Below are 11,114 nucleotides of genomic sequence, written 5' to 3'. Positions count from 1 at the left end.
ACCCCCCCAAACGTGCACGTTTCCCAAGGGGGGCATTTAGCTGAGCACTGTGCTTTATCCTGGGTTAGTTGCACATGTAAACCTGTGCAATCAGGTCAGCTTCAGTTTCTGGTGTGTGGGCTGTGAGCATTGGGTTTGAGGGCATGTTGGTCAGTGTCCCCAGCACTCCTGGACTTTGGTGTCAGGACTTGGGCTGAGTGCTGAGATGTCACCTGTGGGATTTAGCAGTGCCAGGGCTGTGCAGACACACCTAAAGTTAAGACTAGACTACTTGTCTGTAGTGGTTGCTTTTTTACAGACTTACTGTAAGGTTTTATAAAACCTGTTTCTGCTCAACTTCTTTGGAATTGTCTAAACCTGTATTTGAGTTACATACATTAAAATAGGTTGGCAAACACTTTTCTTTAATACTATGTTAGCCCAATTTAGGTATGGCCAGAGGGTATGGTTAAGCTCACATTCATAGGCATGCCATAGCAAGCACTAGCAAAGTGAGTGGTAAACTGGTGCACCCACAGGTGTTCTTCAGAAGGGACAAATTTCTGTTGGTGCCGTGCTCTGCTTAACAGCCAAGGGTTAAACTCAAGGAGTGAGTTGTTAGTCTCCCACATATATTCAGTGTGGTGGTTATATTATCTAATACATCCTGGGTTACATATATGACATGATATTATGAAAGACTGAAGCCTTTTCTTTGTGATCATTACCCATAAGCCAGGTATGAAAGCTGCATTGTGCTGTTTCCCAGTTGGGAGAACTGTTCAGTCCATCAGGCTTTCTGGACAACATGCATGAGGCAAAAAGTCACTATCACTCAGTAGCCAGTATGTTCCCATATTCAAGAAGAAGAAGAAGAAAAAAAAAGTGTAATTAAGTAGTGATTCTGATTTTAGAGCAGAAAGATCTGAAGACATTCTGCCTTTCCAAAAGATGCACTAAGACACCATGTGGTCATTGTTTTGTTTTCTTTCAGCAAGAACTTGTTCCTGAAGTAACCTTCATGTCTAGAAAGAGCTTGGGGTGGGGGCTAGTGTTAGTGTTAGTTCTCAAACTCATTCTCTCCAGGCTTTCAAGAAGTGACTGGTACTGTTGTTATGCTCACTTCCTGGATTCCCAGTAACAATAAATTGTTAGTGATTGCAATAGGGGTTCTCTCTGTGACATGGTATCTGTCTTCTACAGTGTGATTTTCTTCTCTGAAATGGCATTGTGTACCCCTAGCAATCACCATGCTTCACTCCTATGCTACCTTTCATCCATAGCTCAGAAAGTGCGTTACTGGTGTGACCACTGTTATCACTCATGTTGTATTTGGGGAAATCAAGGTAGAGAAGAGTGATTTGCTCAGAGTTACTGATATGTCAAGCAATAGAAGGTTGGTTGGGTAAGCAGCTGTGGATGTGAAGTCATACATTGTCTTCTAGCAAACTACAGGTCTTGTATCTTGGCTCAGGTGCTATCTGCTCAGTGCATTGGTCCACTGGAGACTGGATCTGATTATGATTGAAGCAAAAGTCATGCACTTTGGTTCCAGTGGGAAAATCCTCTTTGGCTTCAGCTGCAAAATGAGTATTTATAACCTTTGAGAGGCTGAAAGAGGAACTCTTTGGCAAAAAACTGCAGTAGAAGTTACTTGGGTCCCTGGTTGATTTTTAGAATCCATCCCTACTCCTACTGAATCAGTGGCAAAGCTGCTCTTGGCCTCAATGAGGCTGCATTACAATCCATATGGGTAATATGAGACTGCAAGATCTGAGGAGCCATAGGTCCCATGTTGCCTTCCTGCTGTAACCAAATACATGTGGTACTTGGAGGGCAGGGGAAGAGTGCTGGCTGAGGCGGTATTTAGTCCCAGCTGTATTCTGTGACTTCTAGCACAACACAGAGCTTAATGGAGGCAAGGAGGATCGACTGAGTGGATAGACTCTGGATCTTGGGCCAGTTCATCAGGAAGGAACTAGATAATCCCATCAGGGTATTCCTGGCTGAAAGCCAGTCAGAAGCAGCTGGTCAAATTTGAAAATGTAGTGGACATATTTTTTCAGAATTGAATCCATGCTGATGCATATCCGGGAAGAATTCTGGCTCTAACTTCTAATGGGAGAATCCCCAGAAAAACCCGGCTCTATACACCGCAGAGTATGCCCATGTGGCCTGGGGATTGCCTCCCATCATTGGTGCCTTGCCAGTCTGGGGTTAGATGCATTCAGTCTTAATTAGCTGTCTAACAATGGGATTGAAGCATTGGCTCTGTGAAAACTGCAGGCTTTAATCCTGGGACCCTATAGTGTGCTCTTTAGCTGGATGATAGGCCCTGTCTCTGAAGTCAGCCTGTGTGAACCAAAATTACTTTAAATCTGCTTTGCTTTGGTTCCCCATAGAAAGACGTAATCTCACATCAGCAGGAGGCAAATTGGAAGATGACAACAAACCTTTCTCCTTATCCATGTAAGCACTGTGTGTTACTGCAGTGACTTTATTGGGGCATGATTTTTTTCCTTTTCATTCTGCCAGGCAAAGTCTGTGGGGATTTAATCCTGCAGGCAACAACCATCAGATGGAAAAGATCATCTGGTGTTGAAGTTATTGGTATAATATATATGCTGCCAATTAGAAAAAGAAACTCGCTGATTTCTTACAGTTTTTCTCTGCCTGTAGTTGATTGCAGCCTTTTACGCTAACTCCATGAGATAGGCAAGATCAGAGCAGTGGAACGAAGCTTTGGATGTCCAAGAATCTGGCACAGTGAAAGGGAAAAGCAGCATGTGGGAGGGGGAGACCTGCCACCAACCTCCTTAGGGTTGTCTGACTGTGCCAGAGCCACATTAGGACTGCCTTGTCTCTGGGGATGCTTAAATGAGCAAATCTCTTGAAGCTACAAGAACTGGACATTTGCTGGCTGCAGAGGCAGCTGCCTAGAGTCTGCAATCTTGTGCTGTCTGTATGTCATAGTTTACGAGTTATGCAGGCTTGAGCTTATTTGGAGGTGTAGTGGAAGATTTTAAAGTATCATACTGAAGCAGCAGAAATTTTTCTGTTAGCAGCTAAGTCACTTCCTCTTCATGAGGTAAGGCAGTATAGTGTGCATTTGGCATCCCCAGCTCTCCTATGGTATGTGGTAAGACCAAATCATATATGATATCAAAGATCTTATGTTTACCTTTAAACAAGCATAGCTCTTAGGCCCAACATAGTGGATAGCTGAGTACTTCTCACTTGCTTTGGTTGTCTAGTTGCATGAAGAACTTGTTTCAGTCCCATCCCAAACTGTACAGGACAGGTCCTCTTAGGCATTTGATTGCTTGACTATTTAGGCCTTGTAGTGACATCCTCATGCTTGAGTATATAAATAACTCTCTCTCATCCCTGCCTTGCTGTTAAGGTCCAGCTGTTGTTTGTAATCATATTGAAATGCACTTGCACAGCAGAAAGGATGACTGACCTCTAGTGTTTTCTAATTATAACAGTGCCTGGTAGCATTGTTGTGATTGTTTATTAATGCAACAAATAGAAACCCTTTTAAAGTAAGGACTTATAACAGCCATAAATTTTTGCTCCTGGCGATGCTGGACAGGGCAGATCTGAGTTGCAGAGCTACCTGTATTTTATATTTACCAAGTATGAAGATTTATTTATTTATTTATTTATTTTACTGTAGGACAGCATGGGAAGTGGAGAGGAAAAAGAATGTGAGGTAGTTGAAAGTATTTTCTCAGTTTTCCTGCTGGCTAAGGAAAAGAAGAATGTTTGCTAAGAACTTGTTTGGATTTTGAGGAAAAATGAGCTGCACAGCCTTGGGAAAATGTTTTCTTTTTCCACAGCAGTGCAAATGTCTTGAGTAAGGCCCTGGCTGGTTTACTTCTTGAGCAGTGATTCTGACTCTTTTGGGGGGGGTGGTTGCCTAACTACCCTTTCTCCACTGCTTATCTTCCCCTTGAACTTCTGAGTAGTTCCTCTTCATGGTACTCCTGTCTCTTGGGGCCCACAACAATGTTACCTTGCGTATCAGTTTTGCTTTGTCTCCCGTGCTCCCATGAGCATCCTTGTCAACAGCAGCTCTGGTAAAGACATCAGTACAGTGTGGCCAGTCAAGCTTTCTCACTTGTAATCCATTTTCCAGCTGCTTCCCTTTAAACTTGGTAAGCCTCACTCGAGAGGTGAATATCACTGGTGGGGAAGAGCACAGCTTCTGATTAGATGGGAAATTAGCTACCTTGTCCCATTTCCTTCCTGGTTTTGGCTTTTGGGTCTGTGTTTCGGGTCCATCCATGTGCCCCCCCTGCCTCCGCCATTGCCCCTTGAAAAGCCTGCTTTGTGGGGGAGTGAGGTGTTGGGTAGGAAACAGGTTGATACTTTCTAACTCACTTGAGGTGAACCAAAAGGCCATCAGAACAAAAGGCATTTCAGTAGCTGCTATTCTCTGCCAGAATTTATTTTTCATCATTTTAAGGCAACTATAGTGAATTGCTGATCTCCACATACCTTGTTTTTTCACAATATGCCATATTTTATGCAAACAAAGAAGAGAGTTTGGTAAACACGTTTTGTGTCCCCCTTCCCCCTCCCACATTATTTCCTTTCCAATGACTTGAATGAATTCAGCACTCATTAAGTACAAGTACTAGTGAGAGCAAGTATTTTTTGCCTTAGGCTCTCACTGTAGCTCTCTGCCTTTCTTCCCATGTCCACGTAGTCCCAGTCCAAGAGTGTTAGGGTGGAGCCGGACCTGTGGGAACTTCTGCAGCTTCTCCCTCCACGCTCTCTCAGTCCAATGCTGTTCTGTGTGCTGGTTTTACACAATGCGTGAAAAGAGCGTGGCTACCAGCATTGTTGTGGTTGGAAATTGGACTGCTGGCAGAGTGCCTGAACACATGTTCTGACACGTAATTTAATTGCATTTGAAAATCTCCTATTGACTGACTTAAAACACTGCTGAACTCCCTTTTCTGTAAGCAAGAATATCTGCCTACTGAAGCCAGACTTCAGTTCATTGTAAGATGTAGGACCTGATGCAGGTCAACTGCCTATTGAGATTGAGAGGACTTGCTGTCAGAATAAAAGCATCAGCTTTGTTCCTTAAGTGGCATTGATTATGATACATGCATATTTAAAAATGGTTGTTTCTATCTGTCTTCCTCCTTTTCTGTCTGACTTCCCCCACTGCCCTTATAATGTAACCACATCATCTACATGACACCTCTCATATTCTCCAAATGCCCAAAAGCAATATCTTTATTGTTTTCAAAATATAATCTGTTGGTATTTTGCCTTTGTATCTTTCTTTGTTGTGGTTATGTCTCAGCCAATGCTGTAAATTTTCTTACAACCAGGTATAATTGCTTGGAATGTTCCAAAGCAAATTTTTATTCAGCTTCAGACATACCTATGTTATTTGAACCAGGTTTTATTTGTTTGTATTTTGTCTGATATTATTCTGCCAGATTTGCCTTTTGGCAGGAAAAAAAATATTAAGGAAAACCAATTCTCCTTCCCTCTGCCCCAAGAAAATTCTTTATAAAACACAAGGCAAAGCTAATAGGTAGTGGTTATTTGACATAAAACGTGTGCAGTTAATGGGAAGAAAAAGCCATGGCAGCCTGTCATTTGCAGTCTGTTTATGCATGTAACTGAATCTGATTTATTTGGGGCTTGAGCCGAGGAAGTAAACCGTAAGATTCCCGCTGACCTAGGATTTTGGTTTGTGTGCACTCAGTGATTAAGAATTTCATTACTTTTGTCTGAGCTTGCAGGTCAAACACTGGTGTGAATTGCGTTTGTATGAGGCGTAGTAGAACTGAACCTTTTTATCTTCCATGTGGAGAAGATGCGTTGACTCATGAGTGTTATTAACAGTGCAAGAGCTGTATCTCCCTGCTCCTGGTTATCATTTGCACCTTGTTAAGAGTGTTGCAGCATGACTGTGATTGAGCACTCTGCTTTGCTCCCCATGTTTCACTGAAGAGGACCAGGATGCTAAGAGTGGATCTTCTGGGCCTGGTGCTGCTTAGAGCAGCTCTGGAGCTTTACAGGGAGATCTGAAGTGGTTGGATTCAGTCTGAGCCTGGCTTCTGAATTTCACTTTGTCCTCTTGTGGTGTCTGGGTATGTAGCAAGAGCTATAGCCCCAGGTGGACAGGATTTGAGGATTAGGTGGATTACTGTAGGAGCAACGGGCAATGTTTTGAGGGCTCACCTATAAAAGTCAGTAATGTTGCTGCAGATTTTATCAGTAGTTTTACAGGAGAAAATCTATCAATAAAATTAATGGTTTTGGTCATGAAACCTTTTGGATTCAAGTACATTTGGTCCTGTGCTCGGAGTGCTGGCCTAGGACTAAAAAAATCCATTTTCCAGTTGCTTCTCTGTATCTTCCCCTCCCCATTCCAGCCCTTGTCTTATCCATTAATGTTACAGGTACTTTGAAGCGAGGGCTGTCTCAGAATGGCTGTCTCCAACAGCATTTCTAATTGCCTTTGGAGCAGATAATGTAAACTAGTCCTTCCTTGCCTCGATGAATCACCCAGTCAAGGTCCCTTCCATGCTTGCAAGAAATGTTTTTTGGAAGAGAAGGATTCTTGTCACTTTAAATGCTCTGCTGGCTCAGAAGGGAGCAGAGGGGTGGATGAACATGTGTGTGCATGTCTGAAACCACAGCACACTAGGTGCCCCAGGGTTTGCTTTTATTGCAGAGCCATTATTAGCAATGTACAAGAATTCTGTTGTTTACAGTGTGGTTGTAGCCACAAAGAGCTCTCCAAATAACAACAACAAAGTGCCACGTTTCTGAGCAATGGGCTGTATATAGGCCAACCATTAGGTCGAGGGGATAGAAAGTTACAGGTACCATTCAATGGGTGCTGTACTCCCCTGAGACTATACTCAGACTGAACCCAGCATCAGTAATAATACGTCTGTTTCTTGCTCCAGGATCTCTGGAATTGCTGCCTTCAGCTAGTCTGTAACAGAGGCACATGTGGGTGGGGAAGGGACAAGGGGCAGTGCTGTGTCTTCAAGGGGTTTCACTTTCTCACTTTCAGCAGGGAGGAGAGGCTTTGGGTCCTGCTGCCTTCTTTCTGTGTACATGTAGTAATAAAAGTATTTGCTGTTTGAGTAGTGCTGGAGTGTTAACTCTCACTGCTAAACTGTAAGTCTGATGTATATTGTACCAGGTTGAGCTGTTTAGGCTCCTGACAGTGAATTTAGCTGTGACTGTTAATCACACATGTTCTAGGACAGACACCTTACAACTGACTCTCTTGGTTTTTGCCTCCTGAAGTAACTGGGCTGAAAGTGGCAGCCCATATTGCCAGGGTTGTGCTGCTTGACTTCTTTGGGCTCCAGCTCCCACTGCCTCTGGGAGCCTGTTAGTAAAGAGAATGAGGTTTCCAGCCTGTCTCACGTTTTGTTGTCTTCTCAAACAGCAGTGAAATCCCACAGATGAAGGCAGATAAGACTCTTAGCATGCTCACCATTTTTATACTGACAGAGAGCTCTGCCAAGCTACAAGGAGTCACTCCAAAGTAAGCAGGAGCAGAATCAAACCTCGCAATCACATCACTTCCTTCCACCCCCAGAAACGCTCACTGACCTCCTCTTTTTCCCCTCCCATCAAGCAGTAGCAATGTGAAATTCAGGAAAACAGCAGAAGCAGGAGCTGCAGCAGCAGCTGCTCCTCAGAGCTGAGTCCCAATGAGGCTGGGAGCACATTCTTTCCTATGTTGTGGTTTGCTGACTCTTCTCTTTGTCTTGTGTGTAATGGGAACAGAGCTCATGGAGCGGGAAGCGCGCTCACAACAAATGGCTTCTCTGGGTTTTTTTACTTCTCCTCGGCCTAATTCTGATCCCAATTGCATAGGTATGAACCTGGGGAAATTCTGCTGTTTCTCTGGACCCGCTCCAGGTTCACCCCAGCAGAACTGGCAGCAGAAACAGGCCATGAAATATTTTCTGCAGTGCTCTGACTACCCACAGCAGCTGTTTATTCCTTTGCATTTTCCTTTGCCATGAGAACTATGTAACCTCCACGGGCTGAAAGCTTACCGTCCCACCTGACTCTGAAAGGCACACAAACTGCTTGTAAGCTGTGGGTCACTATCCACAGAGGTCTTTTGGCTTGTGGGGCTTGATACTTTGCAGAGAACGTCAGGCTCACTGAGCTGCTTCAGCAGGGAGAGTGTTGGGAGGAAGCCTGGGGCTTGGCAGGGTGTTGGTGGCCATTTGATTCATGTGAGGAGCTGAACCAGGTAGCTGATGACCTGAAAAGCAGGAAGTCTCAAAGGTATGAGCCAACAGATAGGTCTGGCTGTAACATAGTCTTTCTTTGCAGAGAGCCACAGTGCTGGTTTGGTGGATCCACTGGTGCAAACCCCCACAGCAGGATAATTCTATGATATGTTGGCTTTCCTGGCTGCATCGCTGCCTCATGGCTTCCCCTAGTTTCTGGTGAGGGTGGACATCCAGTCCCTCACTAGAGTCTCACATCCAGTGATTTTTCTGCACAGTGCTGCCTTTTTTTTTTTTTTTTTTTTTTTTTCTTTTGTACTTCATTTTTTCTTTCCTCATTATTTAGAATTCTTCACAGTTCCTCTGAAATCTTAAAGGAGTGTATCATTTGATGGCCAAGCAGGCCAGGCAAGGAATCTGTGGTTATTTACTTATGGCAATTCAAGACAACATGCCAGCTTTGTCTGAGGCTTCTATTAGCACAGGTATGCTGTTTTAGGAATTGTTTTTTCTTTGTTATTGTAAGGTTCTAAGGGAAACAACAAAAGCACCGAAACTGCTGTAAAAGTCATGCTGTCTGCATGCCCAAGAATAATCTGTGGTGTAGAGCATCACTAAAAGACCTTGTGTTTTCTCTAGGCTTGGTAGCTGTGGGGTTAAAAAGGAGTATAGCTTTCAGGCATTAACCATGGTCAGAGAAGAGCTTATAGTATCCTTGCAGCCTCCCATTTGCCATAGGAAACTAAGGCAAAAGCCTCCTAGTCTGATCCAGCCATGAGAGGCAGCAAGTTACTTTATGCTGCCAGCAGAAGAGATACTGCAGTGTGAAAGATAAGATCCCAAAAACAGTGAAATGCCTCAGTATTGTCAATAGCGTTGGGCAGCTTCTGTTTTTCAGTGGTGGAAGTAATATTTGACAACACGTGGCAACTTAGTATATAGTTTAGCAAGCATTTAATTGTTGTAAATTTTTGTTTAATCTGACATTAAAACTGTCACTGATAGTTTTGTGGCTTCAGGCCTCTCAGGCAACAGATTAAACTGGATCAGGACAAACCTCAGAAGCTTCCAAAAAAAGCCAACCAACCAACCAAAGACAAACCCAAAACCGACTTTACAAACAGGAATATTTAGAGGTGAATCTGGGAGAAAGGTTGAGAAATCAGGTTCTTGTATAAGCCAGGCCACCACCCCCACTGGTGTTCATGAGGGGTTTGATGTGACCACCATCGATGGCACTTGGGCATCATTTGCAGTGGCAGGTTACACAGCTGGTCTTTTGAGGGATGTGGTGGGTAAAGTGATTAAGTGCTGACCACTTCACTGGTACTCTTTATATGGGATTTTGAAACAGTAACATTTTCTTGCTAGTATGGCTTGTCTGGCTGGCTTGTCTGGTCTTGACACTTCCCAACTGGTAAGCAATATGTGAGTGCAGAATTTCTCCTAGGGCAGAAGACCTGCTATCATGCTGAAGTTCCCAACAGGGTTGTAGCTCAGGGATGTAGAGCCAGGTGCTCTGAGAGCACAGATGCTTCCTATGAGGGCTACCCCTTGACAGAGACCTCCCTAGCTTTCCAGAGATGGGCATCTATAGATTTATTACAGCCAATTCTGGTTACTCTTGGTCTCACTGGCTGTGCCCTTTCCAAGAAGGGATGTTTCCTTATAGTTAGAGTACCTGGAAGTACAAGTGCACAGTATTAAGTTTATCTGTACATTTTCATTTTAAAAGTCTTAATGTGTTTCCACCATTAGTGGCTTATGATTTTCTTGAATTTTCAGTGTCTAGGCTGTTTTGCCAGGCTGGTTTTTGCCTGAGGGGTAGAAAAAAAAAAATTTGAGGGGGTAAGTAATTCTGTCAGTCCTAAGAAGGTACTGGAAATTATGATTTGTTGTTGTTATAAAGAAAATTCATTGCTACTTTCTTTTTTGGATTGCATCAGTGCCTCTGCAGCTGGCAGTAGAAATTTGATATCTCATCCAAAATAGGTCAGTCTTTTCCAAGGAAGAAACTGTGGCTTTCTGTGTGGGTAAGTGACATTGGAAATTGGAGGAATGGGACCTTAATGAGATGGCAAGCTCAGAATGAAACTGAAAGTGTCAACTCCAGGAGCAGGGGGAGAATTAAAATAAATAAATAAAGAAAGAACTGGACCTGTAAATGTATCTTGCATAGATTAAAGGAAAATCTATTTGAGTTTAGCATGCTTAGAGATTTAGTCTGGGACTTTCAGAATTATAAGTGTTGGATTGCCTCGTATCCTTTCTGGAAAAGCAGTGCTTAAAGTACATCTGTCATATCTGCATGGATTATTTTTTAATGATGTGAAAAGGGCTCATTTGCCAGTAGTGCCATCACCTTTCATTGGTGCTATTCATGAATATATAATATAATCATGTCTCATCCGTTGCCTGGCACATGTAAATCAGAGACTGCAGAAGACAGAGCAGTCCCTGGTGCTCTGTGGCCCTCCCTCAGTGCCTGGCAATTTCTTCATTCTTTGATAGCCAGTTTGTTCTGTGAATGAATCACCAGTTCTCCAGAAGAGCAGCGTGAAAGCACAGTTACACAAGCAAGCTTATTCTTCTAGTTTATGTACTTCAGGGGTCTCCTTTTGATCCTCATCCCTTTATCTTTGCTCTTCTCCTCCACTCCACTGGCACTCTTGCAGGGCAGGCAGGGCCGTATTATGTGGGCTTCTGTACTCTGATCTGTACTTCATGTACAGGGGCAGAAGTGACTGGCATAGGGTCAGTTGGAAAGCCCATTTTAGAACTGAGAATTGTAACATGGGATCACTTTTTCCCTTTCTTTTTATCCATTTACACAGAAAAATGTCTAACAGCAGTTAGAGGAAACCTACTGCTTTACAATAGTTAAATTTCAGA

Source organism: Antrostomus carolinensis, unplaced genomic scaffold (genome assembly GCF_000700745.2).
Source record: "Antrostomus carolinensis isolate BGI_N321 unplaced genomic scaffold, ASM70074v2 scaffold12577, whole genome shotgun sequence".
Lineage (NCBI taxonomy): Eukaryota > Metazoa > Chordata > Aves > Caprimulgiformes > Caprimulgidae > Antrostomus > Antrostomus carolinensis.
This window is presented reverse-complemented; position numbering follows the sequence as displayed.